General features: G+C 41.2%; 1 pseudogene; it reads right to left on the reverse strand.

Annotated features, from left to right (window-relative positions):
• Positions 1–25859, reverse strand: part of LOC109574907 (tubulin-specific chaperone A pseudogene) — a 132577-nt pseudogene extending 106718 nt beyond the window's left edge.
• Positions 25860–26262: the final 403 nt, after the last annotated feature.

Genomic DNA, 26262 nt, shown 5'->3' on the forward strand with positions numbered 1-26262 from the left:
GTGGAGATTACTCAGGAGCTTGTGGATCCCAGGGGACCAATGGATATTTGGTGAGTGAATGAATAAATGAATAAATGAGTGCGTGAAGGAAGATTTTTAGCTGAAAGCAGCAAAGACTTTGCTGATTGGAAGAAGAAAAGCATTTTATTAAATGGTTCCTGGCCATCGTTCCTGAGTAGGAGTGAGGAAGGAAGGCTGTAACCAGGCCCGTGGTCCACCTGCAGCCCACCTGGGCCCAGCACAGGGCCAGGCCCCAAGGGCAGAGTGTGGATGGGGTGTCTGCAAGCCTCCAGCTCTGATCCACCTCTCTGGCTACCTAGGAGTCTGGGGAAGTCAGGCTGTGGCTATGAGCTTCTGAGGAGGGGCTGAGGTCTTTCTCCAGGGCTCACACTGTGGGCATTTTCTCAAACAGAGGGAGAGGCTCTGGGGCTTGGCAGTAAAAGTGAGTAATGAGCTGGGCGAGTGGGCACTGGCAGAATCTGGCTGCCCCAGAAGCTTGGAGAGTTGAGAGCTGCTGTAGAAGGACATGGCTCCAGTCGCCGCAGGGAGAGGAGCTCGTGTCTTCAGCAGGTTTTCCTATGGTTTCCCATACAGATTTTCTTTCTTTCTTTTTGCCTGTGCTACATGGCTTGCAGGATCTTAGTCCCCCAACCAGGGATTGATTCTGGCTCTGGCAGTGAAAGCACCAAGTCCTAACCACTGGACCATCAAGAAATTCTCCCATTTAGATTTTCTTTGGGGTGAGGGATGACCTGGCTCCTGGCTATGGGTTTCTTGTGGACTTTCTTGAGGATTACTTCTATTGTGAATGATTTGTGAACATAAGGTGAAGCTAACATGTAGAGAGGTGGCATGAGTTGCTGGAACATGAAAAGTCTCTGGAGGTGTGCAGCCTGAGCTCAAGCCCTGCTTGCCAGCTGTGTGATCTTGGACATGCCACCTATCCACTGAGCCTTGGTGCCCTTGTGTGTAAAATGGAATGGGCAGTACCTGCTAGGGCTTGTGTAAGCATCAAGTGTAAAATGTCTTCAATGCCCCTCTTCTCATCTGGCATTCTGTAATAGTAGCTATTAATTGGTTTTTACACTTACTACCCGTACATGTTTACACATGTAAGTAAGTGTTTACACTTACTACCCGTACATGTTCCAGCTAAAGAGCCTACCTGAGAGCAAGGCAAGGTTGTACTGCATAAAGAGAATCTATTTGTTCACTCAAGCAGCTGACAGTGGCTCCTCTCTCTGATTCCTTCCACAGTGTTCTCCACCCAAGGGTCTTTTCCTCTTCTACAGCCCATTGAATGTAGGGAGCATGATCTTTGCATGAGCTGTAACCTTGATGTCTTACTGGCTGCATGTATAGCCTTGGTTAGTTACCTAATCTCCCTGAACCACTGCCTTCTCATCTATGAAATGGATCCAAAATACCCAATTCGGCCCTGGGTATAGATCAACATCTCCTTCACCTCCTTTACCTGCTGAAAGGGGCTAAGCCCTCCCATCTTTGCCTGTGGGAACTTCCTCCCTTTCTCTTAGGCCCCAAGGAGCCCCTGCAGGAGGGGTTCTTGGCTGATGGAGAAGGCCCATGGTCAGGCCCTCAGGTACAACTCTAATACCTTTGGAGGTACACATTGGGACTGACACTATAGGTTCCACTCAGGGTTCAATGTAATTAACCTCATTTTCCCTGAGTGCCCTCACTTCACCTGTTGGTTCCTTTGTGGACTGTAGTCTCAATTCTGAGGGTCTGGAGGACTTAGTTATCTTTGCTGTCCTTCAAGGGGCCAAGAAAGACCTCTCTTTCTCCCTTACTCTCTCTCTCTCAATCTCTTATCCACTCTCTTTCCCAATCCCTTATTCATTCTCAGTCACCTCACTCAGTCACCCTTTCCCTCACTCAGTTTTACACCCAGCCTCTGGTGTTGGTTCTGGAGCTGCAGACTCGGGTGGGGGTGGGGGCAGTGGGCAGCACTCTTATATCATTCTCCAAAGCCCCAAGTCTGTAGAAGAGGCATCCTATATGAGTTTATCATTAATACCATCAGGAAGCCAGATGCCTAGTCTGGTCAGTAGTGGAGTAGGGGTAAGAGGAAGAGCACCCGAATCCACTGAGGTCAGTGGAAACATTTGAGCTCATACTGCAGGCAGGTAGCTTACATATATTGCTTCCAACACATACAGGAAATCCACAGGTCAGCTTTATTCCTCTTGTCCCATGGAGAGGAAAATCCAAGTTTCAGTGGACTTGAGGGGCTTGACTTGGACTTTGAGAGTTGCTTCTTAAAATACTAAAGCAGGGATTTGACACATATTCAACTACAACTGTTACTCTCTGTTTACCACACCACATTTATTATCAGCATAAGAGATTTGCTGAAATCAAGATTGCTGGGATAAATGTCAATAACCTCAGATATGCAGATGACACCACCCTTATGGCAGAAAGTGAAGAACTAAACAGCCTCTTGATGAAAGTGAAAAAGGAGAGTGAAAAAGTTGGCTTAAAGCTCAACATAAACTAAGATCATGACATCTGGTCCCATCACTTCATAGCAAATAGGTGGGGAAACAGTGAAAACAGTGGCTGAGTTTATTTTTCTGGGCTCCAAAATCACTGCAGATGGTGATTGCAGCCATGAAATTAAAAGACACTTACTTCTTGGAAGGAAAGTTATGACCAACCTAGACCAACCTAGCATATTTAAAAGCAGAGACATTACTTTGTCAACAAAGGTCTGTCTAGTCAAGGCTATGGTTTTTCCAGTGGTCATGTATGGATGTGAGAGTTGGACTGTGAAGAAAACTGAGTGCTGAAGAATTGATGCTTTTGAACTGTGGTGTTGGAGAAGACTCTTGAGAGTCCCTTGGACAGCAAGGAGATTCAACCAGTCCATCCTAAAGGAAATCAGTCCTGAATATTCATTGGAAGTACTGATACTGAAGCTCCAGTACTTTGGCCACCTGATGCGAAGAGCTGACTCATTGGAAAAGACTCTGGTGCTGGGAAAGATTGAAGGCAGGAGGAGAAGGGGATGACAGAGGATGAGATGATTGGATGGTACCACGGACTCAATGAACATGAGTTTGAGTAAGCTTTGGGAGTTTGTGATGGACAGGAAAGCCCGGTGTGCTGTATCTATGGGGTCGGAAAAAGTCAGACACGACTGAGCGACTGAACTGAACTGAGGTATCTTCTGAGAGTGATGTTCAGTTCAGTCACTCAGTCATGTCTGACTCTTAGTGATGCCATGGACTATAGCACACCAGACTTCTCTGTGCATCACCAACTCCCAGAGCATGCTCAAACTTGTGTCCATCGAGTTGGTGATGCCATCCAACCATCACATCCTCTGTTGTCCTCTTCTTGTCCTGCCTTCAATCTTTCCCAGCATCAGGGTCTTTATCAGTTCTTTGCATCACATGGCCATAGTATTGGAATTTCAGCTTCAGCATCAGTTCTTCCAATGAATATTCAGGACTGATTTCCTTTAGGATGGACTGGCTGGATCTCCTTGTAGTCCAAGGGACTCTCAAGAGTCTTCTTCAATACCACAGTTCAAAAGCATCAATTCTTAGGTACTCAACATTCTATATGATCCAACTCTCACATCCATACATAACTACTGGAAAAACCATAGCTTTGACTATATGGACCTTTGTCTGCAAAGCAATGTCTCTGCTTTTTAATATGGAGTCTGAGTTTGTTATAGCTTTTCTCCCAAGGAGTAAGCGTCTTTTAATTTCATAGCTGCCGTCACCATCTGCAGTGATTTTGGAGCCCAAGAAAATAAAGTCTTCCACTGTTTCCATTGCTTCTCCATCTATTTACCATGAAGTCATGGGACCAGATGCCATAATCTTAGTTTTTTGAATGTTGAGTTTTAAGACAGCTTTTTCACTCTTCTCTTTCACTTGCATCAAGAGGCTCTTGAGCTCCTTTTCACTTTCTGCCATAAGGGGGTGTCATCTACTTATTTGAAGTTATTGATTTTTTTTCCTACCAATCTTGATTCCAGCTTGTGTTTCTTCCAGCCCAGCATTTCACATGATGTGCTTTGCATATAAGTTGAATAAGCAGGGTGACAATATACAGCCTTAATGTACTCCTTTCCCAATTTGAAACCAGTCTGTTGTTCTATGTCTAATTCTGACTGTTGCTTCCTGACCTGCATACAGGTTTCTCAGGAGGCAGGTGTGGTCATCTGGTATTCTCATCTCTTTAACATTTTCCCACAGTTTGTTGTGATCCACACAGTCAAAGGCTTTAGCATAGTCAATGAAACAGCGGTAGATGTTTTTCTGGAATTCTGTTGCTTTTTCTATGATCCATCGGATGTTGGCAATTTGATTTCTGGTTCCTCTGCCTTTTCTAAATCCAGCTTGAACATCTGGAATTTCTCAGTTCACATACTGTTGAAGCCTGGCTTGGAGAATTTTGAGCATTGTTTTGATAGCATGTGAAATGAGTGCAATTGTGCAGTAGTTTGAGCATTCGTTGACATTGTCTTTCTTTGGGATTTGATTGAAAACTGATTTTTTTGTATCCTGTGGCCACTGCTGAATTTTCCAAAATTGTTGGCATATTGAGTGCAGCATCATCTTTTAGGATTTGAAATAGCTCAGTTGGAATTCCATCACCTCCAGTAGCTTTGTTCATAGTGATGCTTCCCAAGGCCCACCTGACCTCACACTCCAGGATGTCCGGTTCCAGGTGAGTGATCACATCATCATGGCTATCTGGGTCATTAAGATCTTTTTTGTATAGTTCTTCTGTGTATTCTTGCCACCTCTTCTTAATATCTTCTGCTTCTTTTAGGTCCATACTGTTTCTGTCTTTTATTGTGCCCATCTTTGTGTGAAATGTTACCTTGGTATTTCTAATTTCCTTAAAGAGATCTCGAGTCTTTTCCATTCTATTGTTTTTCTCTATTTCTTTGCATTGATCACTTAGGAAGGCTTTCTTACCACTCCTTGCTATTCTTTGGAACTGTCCATTCAGATGGATATATGTTTCCTTTTCTCCCTTGTCTTTCACTTCTTTTCTCAGCTATTTTTAAGGCCTCCTCAGATTGAAAACACGGTTAATAACAATTACACTAGGGCAGTTGATGTACATCAGAACTGTTCCCGGTTGACCGGACAGATGGTCATGCTGATAAATGCATTGCCTCTATCTCTACACTTCATTATCTAACTCCAACATGTGGCTTTTACCTTAACCTTTTACAGGATAACTTTTGTTCTTTTGTTTAGATTTTTTGTTTTAATGAAGCCAAATTTATTACTTTGCTTTTCTTTATTGTTGGTTAATTTTGTGTCTTGTATTAGAATTTTTTTTCTATTTCTAGATCATAAGTGTGTGTGTGGGGGGGCTCAGTTGCTTAGTTGTGTCTGACTCTTTGTGGCCCCGTGGACTGTAGCCCACCAGGCTCTTCTGTTCTGGAATTTTTCAGACAAGAATACTGAGTGGGTTGCCATTTCCTCCTCCAGGGAATCTTCCTGACCCAAGGATTGAACCCATGTCTATTGTGTCTCTTTAATTGGCAGGCAGATTCTTTACCACTGACTTGCCAGGGAAGCTCAGATCATAAGTGTATCTCTTATCACTTCTTTAAAAAAAATTAAAATTATTTCTCCTCACATTTAGATTTTTAATCTACTTTCAGTTAATTTGTTAATGGTGAAAGCAAATAAGTATTTTTGTTGTTATTATTATTATTATTGCTATAATTTTGCCACTTTGAGAGTCCCTGCATCCCTTATTGAAAAGTTCATCTTTTCCCCTCTGATTTCTAAAGCTCTTGTGTAATTTTTCAAGTCCTGTTTCTGAGTTCTCTTTTCTATTTCATTGGTTAATTTGTCTATTCTTATGCTAATATCCCATTCTATCTTAATTACCCTAGCTTTATAATAGCTTTGGTAATTGTTAGGGAGTGTATCTCCATTTCTTCTCCAAAATTATCCTGTCTCTTTATAATCCTGTGCATTTTAAGATAAGCTTGACACATACACAAACAGACACACACACACACATACACAGACCCCCACACACAAACAGAAGTTTTGTGATTTTATTGTATTTATAGATTTAAGCTTGTAATAACCCACTCCAGTGTTCTTGCCTGGAGAATCCCAGGGACAGGGGAGCCTGGTAGGCTGCCGTCCATGGGGTCACACAGAGTCAGACATGACTGAAGTGACTTAGCAGCAGCAAGCTTATAATATTTTGCCTTCTTGCCCTGAAAATAATAAATCTTTCTACTTAATCAGCTCTTTAATTATATAAAAGCACGATGGGGAGGATTTCTTTATGGGAAAAGGGACAAATCTAAGAGGAAATGCAGACAGTTACCCAGTGGATTGGCCAAGTATCTGCCTGACTGTTCTACAGAGAGAACCATTATCCCAAAAGGAAGAACTTATTTAAAGAATAATAAAGAAAAAACATCCAGAATTGAATGAACAAGTTGCTAGATTTAAAGAACTAGGTATTTACTAGGTAAAGTATCAGATAAGATAGCACTACTAATAGCACCATTGAAGTTAGAAGACCATGGGACAGTGACTTTGCATTTTTGTAATAAATGCATTTCTCATTGGGAATTCCATGCCTGGCCAAAGTGTGTATGTGTGTGTGTGTGTGAAACATTTCTCCAAGGGGAAATATTTATATATATTGCATAGATAGTGATCTTAAATCCTAAAATAACTCATTCTGCCTTCTTTATTTAAAAAGAGAAAACAAGGTTCAGAAGTGCTAAGTGCTTTCCTGAGGCTTCCCCACTAGTAGGTGCCAGAGTCAGGATTCAAACCCATTCAGCTGGAGCTGGGCTGCTGGCACTGCACTCTCCCCTTCCATCTCCACCTTTTGTTCATATTGGTATGAAAGCTCTAACAGGAAGGCATCATTTTATTTGATTTCAGCTGAGGAGATGTGTGAAGACTACACAAAATTTTCTCCAATCTGCACATGTCTGCAAAAACTCTGAAGGTATTGATTAATGAGTTGTACTCACCTAAGCATATAGTGATTTCAGCTTGTGCTGCTTCCAGCCCAGCGTTTCTCATGATGTACTCTGCATATAAGTTAAATAAGCAGGGTGACAATATATAGCCTTGACATACTCCTTTTCCTATTTGGAACCAGTCTGTTGTTCCATGTCCAGTTCTAACTGTTGCTTCCTGACCTGCATATAGGTTTCTCAAGAGGCAGGTCAGGTGGTCTGGTATTCCCATCTCTTTCAGAATTTCCCAGGGTTTATTGTGATCCACACAGTCAAAGGCTTTGGCATAGTCAATAAAGCAAAAAGAGATGTTTTTCTGGAACTCTCTTGCTTTTTCCATGATCCAGGCGGATGTTGGAAATTTGATCTCTGGTTCCTCTGCCTTTTCTAAAACCAGTTGAACATCTGGAAATTCACGGTTCACGTATTGCTGAAGCCTGGCTTGGAGAATTTTGAGCATTACTTTACTAGCATGTGAGATGAGTGCAATTGTGTGGTAGTTTGAGCATTCTTTGGCACTGCCTTTCTTTGGGATTGGAATGAAAACTGACCTTTTCTAGTCCTGTGGCCACTGCTGAGTTTTCCAAATTTGCTGGTATATTGAGTGCAGCACTTTCATGGCATCATCTTTCAGGATTTGAAGCAGCTCAACTGGAATTCCATCACCTCCACTAGCTTTGTTCATAGTGATGCTTTCTAAGGCCCACTTGACTTCACATTCCAGGATGTCTGGCTCTAGGTGAGTGATTACACCATCGTGATTATCTTGGTCATGAAGATTTTTTTTTCTTTTTTTTTAATTTTATTTTATTTTTAAACTTTACAATATTGTATTAGTTTTGCCAAATATCGAAATGAATCCACCACAGGTATACCCGCATTCCCCATCCTGAACCCTCCTCCCTCCTCCCTCCCCTACCCTCCCTCTGGGTCGTCCCAGTGCACCAGCCCCAAGCATCCAGTACCGTGCATCGAACCTGGACTGGCGACTCGTTTCATACATGATATTATACATGTTTCAATGCTATTCTCCCAAATCTCCCACCCACCCCACCAGAGTCCATAAGACTGATCTATACATCGGTGTCTCTTTTGCTGTGGCTAACAAACACATGAAAAGATGCTCAACATCACTCATTATCAGAGAAATGCAAATCAAAACCACTATGAGGTACCATTTCACGCCAGTCAGAATGGCTGTGATCCAAAAGTCTACAAGCAATAAATGCTGGAGAGGGTGTGGAGAAAAGGGAACCCTCTTACACTGTTGGTGGGAATGCAAACTAGTACAGCCACTATGGAGAACAGTGTGGAGATTCCTTAAAAAACTGGAAATAGAACTGCCTTACGATCCAGCAATCCCACTGCTGGTCATACACACTGAGGAAACCAGAAGGGAAAGAGACACGTGTACCCCAATGTTCATCACAGCACTGTTTATAATAGCCAGGACATGGAAGCAACCTAGATGTCCACCAGCAGATGAATGGATAAGAAAGCAGTGGTACATATACACAATGGAGTATTACTCAGCCATTAAAAAGAACACATTTGAATCAGTTCTAATGAGGTGGATGAAACTGGAGCCTATTATACAGAGTGAAGTAAGCCAGAAAGAAAAACACCAATACAGTATACTAATGCATGTATATGGAATTTAGAAAGATGGTAACATGAAGATCTTTTTTGTACAGTTCTTGTGTGTAATCTTCTGCTTCTGTTAGATCCATATCATTTCTGTCCTTTATTGAGCCCATCTTTGCATGAAATGTTCCCTTGGTATCTCTAATTTTCTTGAAGAGATCTCTAGTCTTTCTCATTCCATTGTTTTTCTCTATTTTTTGCATTGATCGCTGAGGAAGGCTTTCTTATCTCTCCTTGCTATTCTTTGGAACTTTGCATTCAGATGCTTATATCAAGATTGCAGGGAGAAATATCAATAACCTCAGATATGCAGATGACTAAAAAGCCTCTTGATGAAAGTGAAAGTGGAGACTGAAAAAGTTGGCTTAAAACTCAACTTTCAGAAAACTAAGATCATGGCATCTGGTCCCATCACTTCATGGGAAATAGATGGGGAAACAGTGGATACAGTGTCAGACTTTATTTTTTGGGGCTCCAAAATCACTGCAGATGGTGAGTGCAGCCATGAAATTAAAAGACGCTTACTCCTTGGAAGGAAAGTTATGACCAACCTAGACACGATATTAAAAAGCAGAGACATTACTTTACCAACAAAGGTCCGTCTAGTCAAGGCTATGTTTTTTTCCAGTGGTCATGTATGGATGTGAGAGTTGGACTGTGAAGAAAGCTGAGTGCTGAAGAATTGATGCTTTTGAACTGTGGTGTTGGAGAAGACTCTTGAGAGTCCCTTGGACCACAAGGAGATCCAACTAGCCCATCCTAAAGGAGATCAGTCCTGGGGGTTCATTGGAAAGACTGATGTTGAAGCTGAAACACCAGTACTTTGGCCACCTCATGCAAAGAGTTGACTCATTGGAAAAGACTCTGATGCTGGGAGGGATTGGGGGGAAGATGAGAAGGGGATGACAGAGGATGAGATGGCTGGATGGCATCGCTGACTTGATGGACGTGAATTTGGGTAAACTCCAGGAGTTGGTGATGGACAGGGAGGCCTGGCTTGCTGTGGTTCCTGGGGTCACAAAGAGTAGGACACAACTGAGCAACTGAATTGAATTGAACTGAACTGAAGCATATAGTGAAGAAAAGTTATGACCAACATAGACAGCATATTAAAAAGTAGTGACATTACTTTGCCGAAAAAGGTCTGTCTAGTCAAAGCTATGGTTTTGCCAGTAGTCATGTATGGATATGAGAGTAGGGCTATAAAGAAAGTGGGGGTACTAAAGAACTGATGCTTTCAAACCATGGTGTTGAAGACTCTTGAGAGTGCTTTAGATGGCAAGGAGATCAAACCAGTGCATTCTAAAGGAAAACAGCCCTGAATATTCATTGGAAAGACTGATGCTGAAGCTGAAACTCCAATACTTTGGCTATGTGATGCAAAGAACTGATTCATTAGAAAAGACCCCAATGCTGCCAATATTGAAATATTGAAGGCAGAAGGAGAAGGGGACGACAGAGGATTCGATGGTTGGATGGCATTACTGACTTGATGAACATGAATTTGAGCAAACTTCGGGAGTTGGTGATGGACAGGTAAGCCTGGTGTGCAATCCATGAGGTCTCAAAGAGTTGGACATGACTGAGCCACTGAACCAAACTGAACTGAAGCATATAGTGATAGGAGAATCATAGTGTATATGATGGGAGAGAAGTAACGTAGGTGGGATTGACTTGAAAGTTGCATTTCCCATGGTGTATTTGGCCAGAGATATTTCTGTTTATAGAATATGAGGTATGAGCACATCAAGGTGATGACTCAAGACCCAGGTGGTCAACTGGGAGTTGACCAGTTGACCACCTGAATGTTTGAGCTCCCTTTCCTGTGGTGCTGACAGTTGATCTGAGTCAGAGGTAACAGCTTAAAGAAACCTCCTAGAACCATATGAGAAAGACTTAATTTCCTGAAAAGCAGTGGATGGAAGTACACAGGGCAGATGTGGATTAATGATTAATAAGTGTCTGAAAGAGGAAGAAAAGCCATAAACAAAATTTGTAGTTATATCATGATGGTACTGGTTATTTTTATTAGCTCATTTTCTTTGTTATTTCTTTTTCTTTCTATGTTTTGAAATTTATTTTTAATTAGAGGATAATTACTTTACAATATTCTTTTGGTTTCTGCATGCTGCTGCTAAGTCGCTTCAGTCATGTCTGACTCTGTGTGACCCCATAGACGGCAGCCCACCAGGCCCTGCCATCCCTGGGATTCTCCAGGCAAGAACACTGGAGTGGGTTGCCATTTCCTTCTCCATACAACAATGTAAATCAGCTCTAAGTGTGTGTGTGTATATATATACAAATATATATATATACTACATATATATATAAATATATATATATGTATACTATATATATATATATATATCCCCTCCCTCTTGAGCCTTCCTCCCATCCCAGCCCTCTAGGTCATCACAGAGCACCAGGCTGAGCTCTCTGTGTTATGTAGAAGCTTCCCACTAGCTATTTTCATCCCCCCCCCCAGCTATTTATTAATATTTTAAACATGGTAGTGTATATATATCAATCTTACTCTCTAATTTATTCCACCTCTCGTTGCCCTGCTGTGTCCCCAAGTCCATTTTCTACATCTGTGTCTGTATTCTTGCTCTGCAAATAGGTTAATCAGTACCATTTTTCTAGATTACATATATATATGTGTGTGTGTGTGTGTTAATATATGGTATTTGTTTTTCTCTTTCTGACTTGACTCTGCATAGGTTCATGCACCTCATTTCAATCGACTCAAATTCATTCCTTTTTATGGTTTATCTTCCATTGTATATATGTACCACAACTTCTTTATCCATTCATCTGTCAGTGGACTTCTAGGTTGCTTCCATGTCCTAGCTATTGTAAGTAGTGCTGCATTGAACATAGGGGTACATGTGTCTCTTTGAATTATGGTTTTCTTAGGGTATATGCCCAGTAATAGTGTTGCTGGGTCATACGGTAGTTTTATTCCTAGCTTTTAAAGGAATCTCCATACTGTTCTCCCTATGTCTGGGATGATCCCCTGGAGAAGGGAAAGGCTACCCACTCCAGTATTCTGGCCTAGAGAAGTTCATGGACTATATATAGTCCATGTATTCACAAAGAGTCGGACACGACTGAGCAACTTTCATTTTCACTTTCATACCGTTCTCCATAGTGGTTGTATCAGTTTACATCCCCATCAACAGTGCAAGTGTGTTCCCTTTTCTTCACACCCTCTCCAGCATTTATTGTTTGTACATTTTTTGATGATGGCCATTCTGACCAGTGATTTGCATTTGTCTAATAATGAGTGATGTTGAACATCTTTCCATGTGCCTGTTGGCCATTTCTATGTCTTCTTTGAAGAAATGTCTTTTTAGGTCTTCTGCCCCCCTCCCTTTTTATTGGGTAGTTTGTTTTTCTGCCATTAAGCTGCATGAACTGCTTGTATATTTTGGAGTATAATCCTTTGTCACTTGCTTCATTTGCAATTATTTTCTCTCATTCTGAGGATGTTCTTGGATTGGAAGAATCAATAAAGTGGCAATGACTGTACTACCCAAAGCAATCCACAGATTCAGTGCAATCACTATCAACTTACCGATGGCATTTTCACAAAATTATAACAAAATAATTAATTTGTATGAAACACAAAAGATTCTGAATAGCCAAAACAATCTTGAGAAAGAAAAATGGAGCAAGAGGAATGAGACTTCCTGATTTTAGACTATACTACAAAGCTACGTTAATCAAGAAAGTGTGGTACTAGCTGAAAAACAGAAATATGGACCAATGGAACAAGATAGAAACCCTGGAGATAACCCACCTATCTATGGGTACCTTATGTTTGGCAAAGGAGGCAAGAATATACAATAGAGAAAAGAGAGCCTCTTCAATAAGTGGTACTGGGAAAACTGGACAGCTGTGTGCAAAAGAATGAAGCTACAACACTTCCTAACACCATAAGCATGTAGAATTCTTAACTGACAGTCTTTTTCTTTAATTACATTGAATATCTCACTTCATTGCATTCTGACTTTCATGATTTCTGATGAAAAATCACTTGTTTATCTTATTCAGGAGTCCTTGTACCTGAATTATTTGTTTCCTCCTGCTTTCAAGATTCTCTTTGACTTTAATGTCCCACAATTTGATAGTATGAGATGGTTGGAGGGCATCACCGACTCAATGGACATGATTTTGAGCAAGCTCCAGGAGTTGGTGATGGACAGGGAAGCCTGGCATGCTGTAGTCCATGGGGTTGAAAAGAGTTGGACACGACTGAAGGACTGAACTGAACTGAATTTTGATAGTAATATACAAAAGCTATGGATATCTTTGAATTTATCATATTTTGATTCCATTAGCTTTCTTGATTTAATGTTTTTCATTACAATTGGAAAGTTTCTGATTGTCACTTCTTCAAGTATTTTGCCTATTTCTTTCCTTTTCTTTTGTGACTCCCAATATACGTTTGCTGATATTCTTGATTATGTTTCACAGGCCCTGAGGCTCATAATTTTTCTTGACTCTTTTCCTTTCAATTCTTCAGATTTTATATCAATGGACTTGTCTCTAAATCCCCTAATTCTTTCTTTTGGCTATTAAAATCTGCTGTTTGGCCCTCCTCATCAACTTTTCATTTCAGTTATTGTACTTTTCAATTTCAGAATTTGTATGTGGTTCTTTTTTATTGAATTATTTCTCTTTATCAACATTCTCTATTTGGTGAAACATCACTGTCATACTTTAATTTTTAACATATGGTTTCCTACAGTTCTTTGAACATATTTAAAACAGATGATTTATATATTTTTCTGGTAAGTCCAGTGTCGATGATTCCTCAGAGATAAGTTTACAAAGACTGCTTTTCCACTGTGTATGCTCAGTTGCTTCAGTTGTGTCTGACTCTTTGTGACCCTGTGGACTGTAGCTCACCAAGATCATCTGTTCATAGAATTGTCCCAGCAAGAATACTGGAGTGGGTTGCCACTTCTCGCCTGGGTCTTCCCAACCCAGGGATCAAACAAGTGTCTCTTATGTCTCTTGCATTGACAGGCAGGTTCTTTACCACTAGCACTACTTGGGAAGCCCTGTGTATAGGCCATGGATTTTTTTAAAGGATTATTCAAATTTATACCATCTCTCTTTCTTATTTCCAGGAGGTCTAATTCAAATTTGAGATTAGAAACTATTGCTGATGTATAAATGCAAAATTGATTCCCTACTAAGCTGCTCAGTAAGACTTTGTAAATAACCGAGTCTTACACGTACATTTGTTTTCCTCTTAAGTTTTCAAACATGTAATTATCATATATGTCTGGTGAATGATTTTCATAACATTTTTGGTACATCCTTGTACAGCACCTGCTTATTATGAATGATGCCCAAGACAACTAACAGTAGCATTTCTGAATGACTTTTTAATCAGAATATTACTTACTCAGACCATATTTTGTATTAAAATATAAACACAGTTTTAGTAAAGAGACTATACTATATGAAATTTTCTTTTAGAGTGCCTCTGATAATTAGAAGAAAAATAAAAAGCATAATGTTTTTATCTTAAGCAGTTAAATATAGCTAGCTCCCTCAAGTCCAGAGAAACAGATTTTTTTCCCCAAATAATTGCAATATTATATTGACATATGTGTAAGCATAAGGTGTAAACTGTAGCAATTTCATGTATGTATATCTGGTAAAATAATTACCACAGCAAGGTAAGTTAACACCTTATTCCTTCACATACTTGCCATATTTTTGTGGTGATGACATTAAAAATCTATACTTTCAAACATTTCAAGTGTGTAATGCGTGTTAAGTCACTTCAGTTGTGTTCAACTCTTTGTAGTCCTATGGACTGTAGCCTGCCAGGCTCCTCTGTTCTTGGGATTCTCTAGGCAAGAATACTGGAATGGGTTGCCACGCCCTCCTTCAGGGGACCTTACCAACCCAGAGATTGAACCTGAATCTCATATCTCCTGCATTGGCAAACAGGTTCTTTACCACTAGTGCCACCTGGGAAGTTCAAGTATATAATACTGTGTTGTTAATTATATATATGATGCTGTATATTCATTTTATTACCAGAATAAATTTATTCTATATCTAGTTTTTACCCTTTGACCAACATCACCGTATTTTCCCTATCTCTCAGGCCCTGACAGCCACAATTATACTCTTCTTTTCCATGGCATCAAACATTTTTAGACACAACATATAAGTGAGAGCATAAAGTCTTTGTCTGCCTTATTTCACTTAGCATAATAAATTCAAAATCCACATACACACATTGTTACAAAAGACACTATTCCTACTTTTCACACAGTTGAATATATATATTTGTTGTTGTTGTTTAGTCACTAAGTCATGTGTGACTCTTTGCAAACTCATGGATTGCAGCACACCACTCTCTCCTGGAGTTTGCTCAAATCCATGTCCATTGAGTTGACTTCCTTTAGGATTGACTGGTTTGATCTCCTTGCAGTCCAAGGGATGCTCAAGAGTCTTCTCCAGAACCACAACCAAAAGCATCAGTTCTTTGTGCTCACACACACACCACATTTTCTTTATCCATTCATTCACCAGTGGATAAGTAGGATGTTTCTATGTCTTAGCTATTGTGAATAATGCTGCATTAAACATGAGGGTGAATATATTTGAGAAAGGTTTTTATTTTCTTTGGATATATACCCAAATGGAGAAGGGAATGGCAAACCACTTCAGTATTCTTGCCTCAAGAACCCCACGAACAGTATGAAAGGCAAAAATATATGACATTGGCAGATGAGACCTCCAGCTCAGTAGATGGTCAACATGCTGCTGGGGGAGAGTGGAGAAATAACTCCAGAAAGAATTAAGAGGCTGGCCCAAAGCAGAAATGATGCTCAGTTATGGATATCCCTGGTGGCGAAACTAAAGTCTGATGCTGTAAAGAACAATATTGGATAGGAACCTGAAATGTGAGGTCCATGCTGCTACTGCTGCTGCTAAGTTACTTCAGTCGTGTCCAACTCTGTGCGACCCCAGAGATGGCAGCCCACCAGGCTCCCCCGTCCCTGGGATTCTCCAGGCAAGAACACTGGAGTGGGTTGCCATTTCCCTCTCCAATGCATGAAGGTGAAAAGTAAAAGTCAAGTCGCTCAGTCGCGTCTGACTCTTAGCGACCCCATGGACTGCAGCCTACCAGGCTCCTCCATCCATGGGATTTTCCAGGCAAGAGTACTGGAGTGGGGTGCCATTGTCTTCTCCAGTGAGGTCCATGAATCAATGTAAATTGGACATGGTCAAGCAGGACATGGCAAGAGTGAACATCAACATTTTAGACATCAGTGAACTAAAATGGATGAGAATGGGTAACCTTAATTCAGATGACCATTATATCTGCTACTGTGGAAAACAGTCCCTTAGAAGAAATGGAGTAGCCCTCATAGTTAACAAAAGAGTCTGAAATGCAGTACTTGAGTACTTGAGTGGAATCTCAAAAATGACAGAACGATCTTGGTTTGTTTCCAGAGCAAACCCTTCAATATCACAGTAACCCAAGTCTATGCCCCAACCTCTAATGCCAAAGAAACTGAAGTTGAATGGTTCTATGAAGACCTACAAGACCTTCTAGAATTAACACCAAAAAAGATGCCCATTTCATCACAGGGGATTGGAATACAAAAGTGGAAAGTTAGGAGATACGTGGAGTAACAGGTAAGTCTGGCCTTGGAATACAAAATGAAGCAGGGCAAAGGCTAACAGCGTTTTGCCAAGAGGATGCACTGGTCATAGCAAACAGCCTCTTCCAACAACACAAAAGATAACTCTACACATGGACATCACCAGATGGTCAATACTGACCACCTGAAATCAGATGCCAACAAAGGTCCATCTAGTCAAAGCTATGGTTTTTCCAGTTGTCATGTATGGATGTGAGAGTTGGACTATAAAGAAAACTGAGCACTAAAGAACTGATGCTCATGAACTGTAGTGTTGGAGAATACTTTTGAGAGTCCCTCGCACAGCAAAGACATACAACCAGTTCATCCTAAAGGAAATCAGCCTCGAATATTCATTGGGAGGACTGATGCTGAAGCTGAAACTCCAATACTTTGGCCACCTGATGCGAAGAACTGACTCACTGGAAAAAACCCTGATGAAGATTGAAGGCAGGAGGAGAAGGGGATGACAATTTTGGATGGCATCAGTGATTCAATGGATATGAGTTTGAGTAAACTCTGGGAGTTGGTGATGGACAGGGAGGCCTGGTGTGCTGCAGTCCATGGGATCACAAAGAGTCAGACACGGCTGAGTGACTGAACTGAACTGATATTCTTTGCAGCTGAAGATGAAGACAGTTTACATAGTCAGCAAAAACAAGACTTGGAGCTGACTGTGACTCAGATCATGAGTGCCTTACTGCAAAATTCAAGTTTAAACTGAAGAAAGTAGGGAAAACCTCTAGGTCATTCAGTTGTGACATAAATCAAATCCCTTATGATTGTAGAGTAGAGGTGATGATTCAAGGGATTAGAACTAGTAGACAGGGTGCCTGAAGAACTATGGATAGAAATTCATTATTGGAGGAGGTGACCAAAACCATCCCCAAGGAAAACAAATTCAAGAAGGCAAAGTGGTTGTCTGAGGAGGTCTTACAAATAGCTGAGAAAAGAAGAGAAGCAGAAGGCAAAAGAGAAAGTGAAAGATATACCCATATGAAATCAGAGATCCAGAGAATGGCAAGAAGAGATAAGAAAACCTTCTTAAATGAGCAACACAAAGAAATAGAGGAAAACAACAGATTGGGAAAGAAGAAATCTCTTTGAGAAAATCTGAGGTACCAAAGGAATATTTCATGCCAAGGTGGGCATAATAAAGGACAGAAATGGCAAGAACCTAACAGAAGCAGAAGAGATTAAGAAGAGCTGGCAAGAATACACAGAAGAAGTATACAAAAAAGATCTTAATGCCCCAGATGGCCATGGTGGTATGATCACTCACCTGGAGCCGGACATCCCAGAGTGTGAGGTCAGGTGGGACTTGGAAAACATCACTATGAACAAAGCTACTGGAGGTGATGGAATTCAAACTGAGCTATTTCAAATCCTAAAAGATTATGCTGTTAAAGTGCTTCACTCAATATGTTGGCAAATTTGGAAAACTCAGTAATGACCACTACACTGGAAAATGTCAGTTTTCATTCCAGTCCCAAAGAAAGAAAATGTTAAAGAATGTTCAAACTAATATACAATTGCACTCATTTCACATGCTAGCAAGGTGATGCTCAAAATCCTTCAAGCTAGGCTTCAACAGTACATGAACTCATAACTTCCATATGTACAAGCTGGATTTAGAAAAGGCAGAGGAACCAGAGATCAAATTGTCAACTTCCACTGGATCATAGAAAAAGCAAGGGGATTCCAAAAAACCGTCTACTTCTGCTTTATTGACTATGCTAAAGCCTTTGACTCTGTGGATCACAAGAAACTGTGGAGAATTCCTAAAGAATTATTTATTCTTTATCAAGGTTATTTATTGTCACCCTGCTGATTTAACTTATATGTAAAGTACATTATGCAAAATGCTGGGGTGAATGAATCACAAGCTGGAATCAAGATTGCTGGGAGACATATCAACAACCTTTAATACAATGCAGATACTACCACTGTAATGGCATAAAGTCTTCATAAAGGAACTAAAGAGCCTCTTGATGGGGTTGAAAGAGGAGAGTTAAAAACCTGGATTAAAACTCAACATTCAAAAAACTAAGATCATGGCACCCAGTCACATGACTTCATGGCAAATAGGTGGGGGAAATATGGAAACAGTGGCAGATTTTATTTTCTTGGGCTCCAAAATCACTGTGGACAGTGACTGCAGCCATTAAATTAAAAGACGCTTGCTCCTTAGAAGAAAAGCTATGACAAACCTAGACAGCATGTTAAAAAACAGAGACATCACTTTGCCGACAAAGGAAGTATTGTCAAATCTATGGTTTTTCCAGTAGTCATGTACAGATGTGAGAGTTGAACCATATAGAAGGCTGAGGGATGAAGAATTGATGCTTTTGAATGGTGGTGCTGGGGAAGACTCCTGAGAGTCCCTTGGACAGCAAAGAGATCAAACCAGTCAATCCTAAAGGAAATCTATTCTAAATATTCTTTGAAAGGGCTGATGCTGAAGCTGAAGCTCCAATACTTTGACCACCTGATGTGAAGAGCTGACTCTGGGAAAGATTGATGGCAAAAGGAGAAGGGGTCAGGTAAGGATGAGACGGTTAGATAACATCACAGATTCAATGGACATCTTCCATGTATTTGAGCACAGTGCGGGAGAAGATGAAGGACAGGGAAGCCTGGTGTGTTGCAGTTCATATGGATAGCAAAGGGTTGGACACGACTTAGTGACTGAACAGCAATATACCAAAAAGTGGGTAGCTCTCTGAATTTTTTGAGAAATTGCCATACTGTTTTACCTAGTAGTTATAATAATTTATGTTTCTATCAACAGTGCATGAGTTATATTTCATCTTGCCAATACTTGTCTCTTGCCTTTTTGAATACAGTCTTCCCAGCAAGTGAGAGGTAACACTGAATTGTGGTTTCTATTTGATTTTCTCTGATTATTAGTGGTGTTGACCATCTTTTCATATATCTTTTGACCATTTGTATGTCTTCTCTGGAAAAATGCTTATTTAAGCCTTCTGTTCATTTCTTAAAAATTAATTTATTTTAATTGGAGGCTACCACTGGAGAAGGGAATGGCAAACCACTTCAGTATTTTTGCCTTGAGAACCCCATGAACAGTATGAAAAGGCAAAATGATAGGATACTGAAAGGGGAACTCCCTGGGTCAGTAGGTGCCCAATATGCTACTGGAGATCAGTGGAGAAATAACTCCAGAAAGAATAAAGGGACGGTGCCAAAGCAAAAACAATACACAGTTGTGGATGTGACTGATGATAGAAGCAAGGTCCAATGCTGTAAAGAGCAATATTGCATTGGAACCTGGAATGTCAGGTTCATGAATCAAGGCAAATTAGAAGTGGTCAAACAGGAGATGGCAAGAGTGAACATCGACATTCTAGGAATCAGTGAACTAAAATGGATTGGAATGGGTGAATTTAACTCAGATGACCATTATATCTACTACTGTGGGCAGGTATCCCTTAGAAGAAATGGAGTAGCCATCAGGGTCAATAAAAGAGTATGAAATGCACTACTTGGATGCAATCTCAAAAATAACAGAATGATCTCTGTTCATTTCCAAGGCAAATCATTCAAAATCACGGTAATCCAAGCCTATGCTCCAACCAGTAATGCTGAAGAAGCTGAAGTTGAATGGCTCTATGAAGACCTACAAGACCTTTTAGAACTAACACCCAAAAAAGATGTCCTTTTCATTATAGGGGACTGGAAAGCAAAAGTAGGAAGTCAAGAAACACCTGGAGTAACAGGCAAATTTGGCCTTGGAGTACGGAATGAAACAGGGCAAAGGCTAATAGAGCTTTGCCAAGAGAGCTCACTGGTCATAGCAAACACTCTCTTCCAACAACACAAGAGAAGACTCTACACATGGACATCACCAGATGGTCAACACCGAAATCAGATTGATTATATTCTTTGCAGCCAAAATGGAGAAGCTCTAGACAGTCAGCAAAAACAAGACTGGGAGCTGACTATGGCTCAGATCATGAACTCCTTACTGCCAAATTCGGACTTAAATTGAAGAAAGTGGGGAAAACCACTAGACCATTCAGGTATGACCTAAATAGAATCCCTATGATTATACACTGGAAGTGATAAATAGATTTAAGGGACTAGATATGATAGACAGAGTGCCTGATGAACTATGAACAGAGGTTCGTGACATTGTACAGGAGACAGGGATCAAGACCATCCCCATGGAAAGAAAATGCAAAAAAGAAAAATTGCTGTTTGAGTAGGTCTTACAAATAGCTGTGAAAAGAAGAAAAGTGAAAAGTAAAGGAGAAAAGGAGAGCTTTAAGCATCTGAATGCAGAGTTCCAAAGAATAGCAAGAAGAGATAAGAAAGCCTTCCTCAGTGATCAATGCAAAGAAATAGAGAAAAACAATATAATGGGAAAGACTAGAGATCTCTTCAAGAAAATTAAAGATACCAAGGGAATATTTCATGCAAAGATGGGCTCAATAAAGGACAGAAATGGTATGGAACTAACAGAAGCAGAAGATCTTAAGAAGAGGTGGCAAGAATACATACACCAAGAACTGTACAAAAGAGAGCTTCACACCAAGATAATCATGATGGGGTGATCACCCACCTAGAGCCAGACATCCTGGAATGTGAAGTCAAGTGGGCCTTAGAAAGCATCACTACGAATAAAGCTAGTGGAGGTGATGGAATTCCAGTTGAGCTATTTCAAATCCTGAAAGGTGATGCTGTGAAAATGCTGCACTCAATATGTCAGCAAATTTGGAAAGCTCAGCAGTGGCCACAGGCCTGGAAAAGGTCAGTTTTCATTCCAATCTCCAAGAAAGGCAATGCCAAAGAATGCTCAAACTACCGCATGATTGCACTCATCTCACACGCTAGTAAAGTAATGCTCAGAATTCTCCAAGCCGGGCTTCAGCAATATGTGAACTGTGAACTTTCAGATGTTCAAGCAGGTTTTAGAAAAGGCAGAGGAACCAGAGATCAAATTGCCAACATCTGATGGACCATGGAAAAAGCAAGAGAGTTCCAGAGAAACATCTATTTCTGTTTTATTGACTATGCCAAAGCCTTTGACTGTGTGGATCACAATAAACTGGAAAATTCTGAAAGAGATGGGAATACCAGATGACCTGACCTGCCTCTTGAGAAATCAGTATGCAGGTAGGAAGCAACAGTTAGAACTGGACATGGAACAACAGACTGGTTCCAAATAGGAAAAGGAGTACGTCAAGGCTATATATTGTCACCCTGCTTATTTAACTTATATGCAGAGTACATCATGAGAAATGCTGGGCTGGAAGAAGCACAAGCTGGAATCAAGATTCCTGGGAGAAATATCAATAACCTCAGATATGCAGATGACAGCACCCTTATGGCAGAAAGTAAAGAGGAACTAAAAAGCCTCTTGATGAAAGTGAAAGAGGAGAGTGAAAAAGTTGGCTTAAAGCTCAACTTTCAGAAAACAAAGATCATGGCATCTGGTCCCATCACTTCATGGGAAATAGATGGGGAAACAGTGGAAACAGTGTCAGACTTTGTTTTTTTGGGTTCCAAAATCACTGCAGATGGTGAGTGCAGCAATGAAATTAAAAGATGCTTACTCCTTGGAAGGAAAGTTATGACCAACCTAGATAGCATATTCAAAAGCAGAGATATTACTTTGCCAACAAAGGTCCATCTAGTCAAAGCTATGGTTTTTCCAGTGGTCATGTATGGATGTGAGAGTTGGACTGTGAAGAAAGCTGAGTGCCAAAGAATTGATGCTTTTGAACTGTGGTGTTGGAGAAGTCTCTTGAGAGTCCCTTGGACCCTTGGCAAGGAGATCCAACCAGTCCATCCTAAAGGAGATCAGTCCTAGGTGTTCATTAGAAGGACTGATGTTGAAGCTGAAACTCCAATATTTTGGCCACCTCATGCGAAGAGTTGACTCACTGGAAAAGACTCTGATGCTGGGAGGGATTGGGGGCAGGAGGAGAAGGGGACGACAGAGGATGAGATGGCTGGATGGCATCACCAACTCGATAGACATGAGTTTGAGTGAACTCTGGGAGTTGGTGATGGACAGGGAGGCCTGGCATACTGTGATTCATGGGGTTGCAAAGAGTCGGACACTACTTCAGAACTGAACTGAACTGAACGTATGGTTTTTGCCATACATTGACATGAATCAGCCATGGGTGTTCATTTTAAAATCGGGTTGTTTAATTTTGTTGTCTTTGAACTGCATGAGTTTTAAGATATATTTTGTATATACACTTCTATCAGATGATTTACAGACATTTTCTCACATTCTAGAGGTTACTTTTTAATTTTTGCTTATTGTTTGCTTATGTTTGCTGTTGCTACTGTTATATATTACACAACAAACTATTGCAGGATGGGTAGTAAATGTCAGAGAGAAGATGATTTTGACAATTTTAAAGGAAGTCTCATAGAGATGTCTAATGCAGCCTATGTTTACCTGCTGGCCAAATAAAATTATTGGTGAAAAATTGACCACATAGGATTTTCTTTCATTTGTATGTCAAGATTTCTTGCAAACAAAACCCAGCAAAGTATATGTGTTAGGAATATAACTCACTCTCAGATATTTCTGGCACAGTGTTACTTGGTGGAATTTCTTTGCAATGAAATAAAAGCCATTTTTTTTTTTTTTTTTGATAATACTGAGGATGGTGCCTAGGAAAGGTTGAGAGGCACAGATTTCACATTAGCTCTTGCCGTGGCTGGAGAAGGAAATGGCAACCCACTCCAGTGTTGTTGCCTGGAGAATCCCAGGGTCGGGGGAGCCTGGTGGGCTGCCGTCTATGGGGTCGCAGAGTCGGACAAGACTGAAGTGGCTTAGTAGTAGTAGTAGCAGCAGCAGCTTGCCATGACTAGGAGTTTCTGTGCTCTCATGCTCCCCATCTCGATCCTTCTGTACTGCTGGCATCCACAGGCCTTTCATTCCTCACTCACTCTTCAAACCAAGAGAAAACCTCCCCTATGCTAGGCTAGTACCAAGTCTGGGCAATTTTCTCTATCACTGGGAAGTGCCCAGTAGGGAGAGGGGGGCAAGGATGCCTCCCCTGAAGTGTAGGATCCATTACTTTAGAGAACAGAAAAGAGGCATCCAGTCTCCCTAGGGCAGTCTGGACTTCAGGGCAGGGAGAGGAAGTGACCAGTGGAGGGCGCAGGTGGCCCCTGATGGGACAGGAATGACAGACTGGGGCAGGCCCCTGAGCAGTGCTCAGCCATAGTGCTCCAGGAACAGCACGATGGCAAGGGCCCAGGAGAAATGCTTCTGGTTCTGCCCCACTTTCTGGCTGTGTGTGGCTGAGCATCTCTGTGCTCTGGATTTCCCTTCTGTGATGAGGAGTAGGTAAAATTACCTATTGTCACTATCATTAAGCCAACAATCAGGGAGGAGTTTTAAGCTGGTGACGGAAGTGATTATTTTTTTGTATCAGAAAGATCCATCTGGCAGCAGCAAGCAGATGGGCCTAAGTTGAAGAGACTGACCCCCAGGAGACTAATAAGGGCTGTCACTCAGATTGGGGGAGGCTTCTATTCTTCTCCTCTCTCTGCATCCTTGCACAGCCCTGCCCACCCCAATCAGACCTCAGGGCCTGGTGCTCAGGACAGTGCTGGGAGGAAAAGAGAAGCCTGAAGGTCACACTATGAGCTCAGTCCTGTAGGGCTTGAGGTAGCTTTATGTTCCAGCCAGGGACACAGCCTCTAGCCAAGCTCACTACCCATCCTGGACCTCCTAGATCAGAGTCTCTCTAGGGATGGGATATTATATGTTGTAAAACCTCCTAGGTGATCCTAAAGGTGAATTTAGGAACCATACAGTGAAGTAGGACTAATCCAGGGTTCACAAAGTAATAAAACACACATATTGGGACATATACCTTTTTCTGGACCTGGTCACTTTGTGTGATGTCTCCAGCTAAATGGGGGATATATTTATCAAGAAACCAAGAAGTTGTGTTCCTTGATTGTGGAGAAACCCGGACATACTGTGTGAAAGTGCTCTGTGTTTTTTCACTGGCTTATTATCCTAGCAATAACTGGGAGTCAGGTGGTAGTATTCATACTTTGTAGATAAGGAAATGGAGACTTGGAAAGCAGAAATAGTTTTTCAAAATATGATGCAAATTCAGGTCTGTCCAGCCCTCATCCAGTGTTCTTTCTACTAAAGCACACCATCTGCCACATAGTGCCCAAGTGCCAGGAAAGGTGAAACAAGTGGTCCTGTCTCCTTTGAAGCTGTCATCTGAAGAACAAAGACAGGCCTGACAGATATAGAACTTTTAGAGGACAATTAAGAGTGAATCGATGCAGTATTGATTCTCGAACGCAATGGGACAAATACAGCATATAAATATGTTAATAGGGCTGATCTGTCAGGATGTTTTGTGCTAATTGGAGTGCTTGGTACATCCTCCACATGACAAAATGAGCCAAAATGCTTCCTTAGCTTGACAAGCCATCTCCCTTCACTGACACTTGCTGTGATGAATAAGCAACAAAGGGCATGCTCCCCTGTCTTGTCCCCGGGTGGAGACATGTGTCTGGAGGGTCAGTCATGCACACATGCAGCTCTCTCACCTGCTCTCAGGAAATGACGGAAGGCCAATGGCAGCTGTAGAGCAGGCTGGCTGTTGGCAACATGAGTGGATGGACAGCTCCAACACCCGGAGTCCCAATAGACTGCTGGGTTATTTTGTAGAAAACATCACAATTCAATAGTATTGGAAGCAGCAGAGGAAAGATCATTTGCCTTATGTGAACTGCTGGTTTGAAAGCATTTTTCCCTAATATGTATTCTATAACTTGACACGAGGGCCCAAATGGCCATTGACAGGCATGTCAAAGGAAAAAGAGAAGAGACAAAGGAAAAAGACAGTTGGGTTCAAATCATACACTGGCCTCTCCAGGAGGAAATGCTTCTCCCCCACTTACACTCAATTCTGTGTTTTCTGGGGCACTTTTTTTCTGACTTCTTCATCTCAGTTAGTCTTGTCTCTTGTGTGAGGAACATAAAGGCTTGTTTCCTTTCTTCAGCAGCTGCAAAATACATCTGCTGGCATAACGACCTAACTAAGGGCTGCCTTTAATTAAGAAGTGTCAGACGTTCTTTTATTTTAAATTCTTACACAGTTCCCACAGGAGAGGAATTTCTTATGAAAGGGTCTCTATGTTATGTGATAGCATTTTAAAACTTTCCCCAATGGTCTCCAAATAAAACCAACAAACACTGTCCTTGAAACAAGGAAGTGAAAAAAGATCTCTTTCACATTAATTCAAAGCACACCTGTGTCTAACCCTACCGCATATTTAGATGAAAATGTAAAGATGAGGAAAATTTCCAGAGTTCCCCAAACAACAATGACACTAGATAATAGAACATTTGTGATGCTGGTTATTTGAGGCAGTCCCAAGGGGGGTGATCCTTTTCTTTCACTACATATCTTCTCTTAAGTCCCAGGCATTAGGAGGGGTACTCAGTGTCCTTCACTGACAGTGATCCCTATGTTCAGCCAGTACCTGACATCGCTCATATCAGGCATGCTGCCACCATGCTTCTGTCATTGAAAAACTGGATCACCCACAGCTCTATGTCATTGTCCCCTCATTCATTCTTTCATGCAACTCTATTTTTGGTTCAGTGCCAGATGGGACCATTATTACAGTCACTTCTATGCTTTCTGAGGCATTTTCCTTCTAACTTCATCTCAATTAGTCTTGTCTCCTCAGTGAGCCTGTAAATTGATTCAGGAATCAGTTTGATTCCTGCACTGAATCAGAATCCAGTGCATCATGGAGATACTAGCAGAAGGTACCCCTATGTATGGTCCTGACTATCTGGTGTGTCCATCATGACCCTCAAAAATGAGGTGCAATAGTTGTGTGGTCTGTGGAGTCCAGAAACCCCACTGTTATTCCTTGAGAGGTTCTAGTACATGAAGCCCA

This window comes from Bos indicus, chromosome 2, assembly GCF_029378745.1.
Source record: "Bos indicus isolate NIAB-ARS_2022 breed Sahiwal x Tharparkar chromosome 2, NIAB-ARS_B.indTharparkar_mat_pri_1.0, whole genome shotgun sequence".
Lineage (NCBI taxonomy): Eukaryota > Metazoa > Chordata > Mammalia > Artiodactyla > Bovidae > Bos > Bos indicus.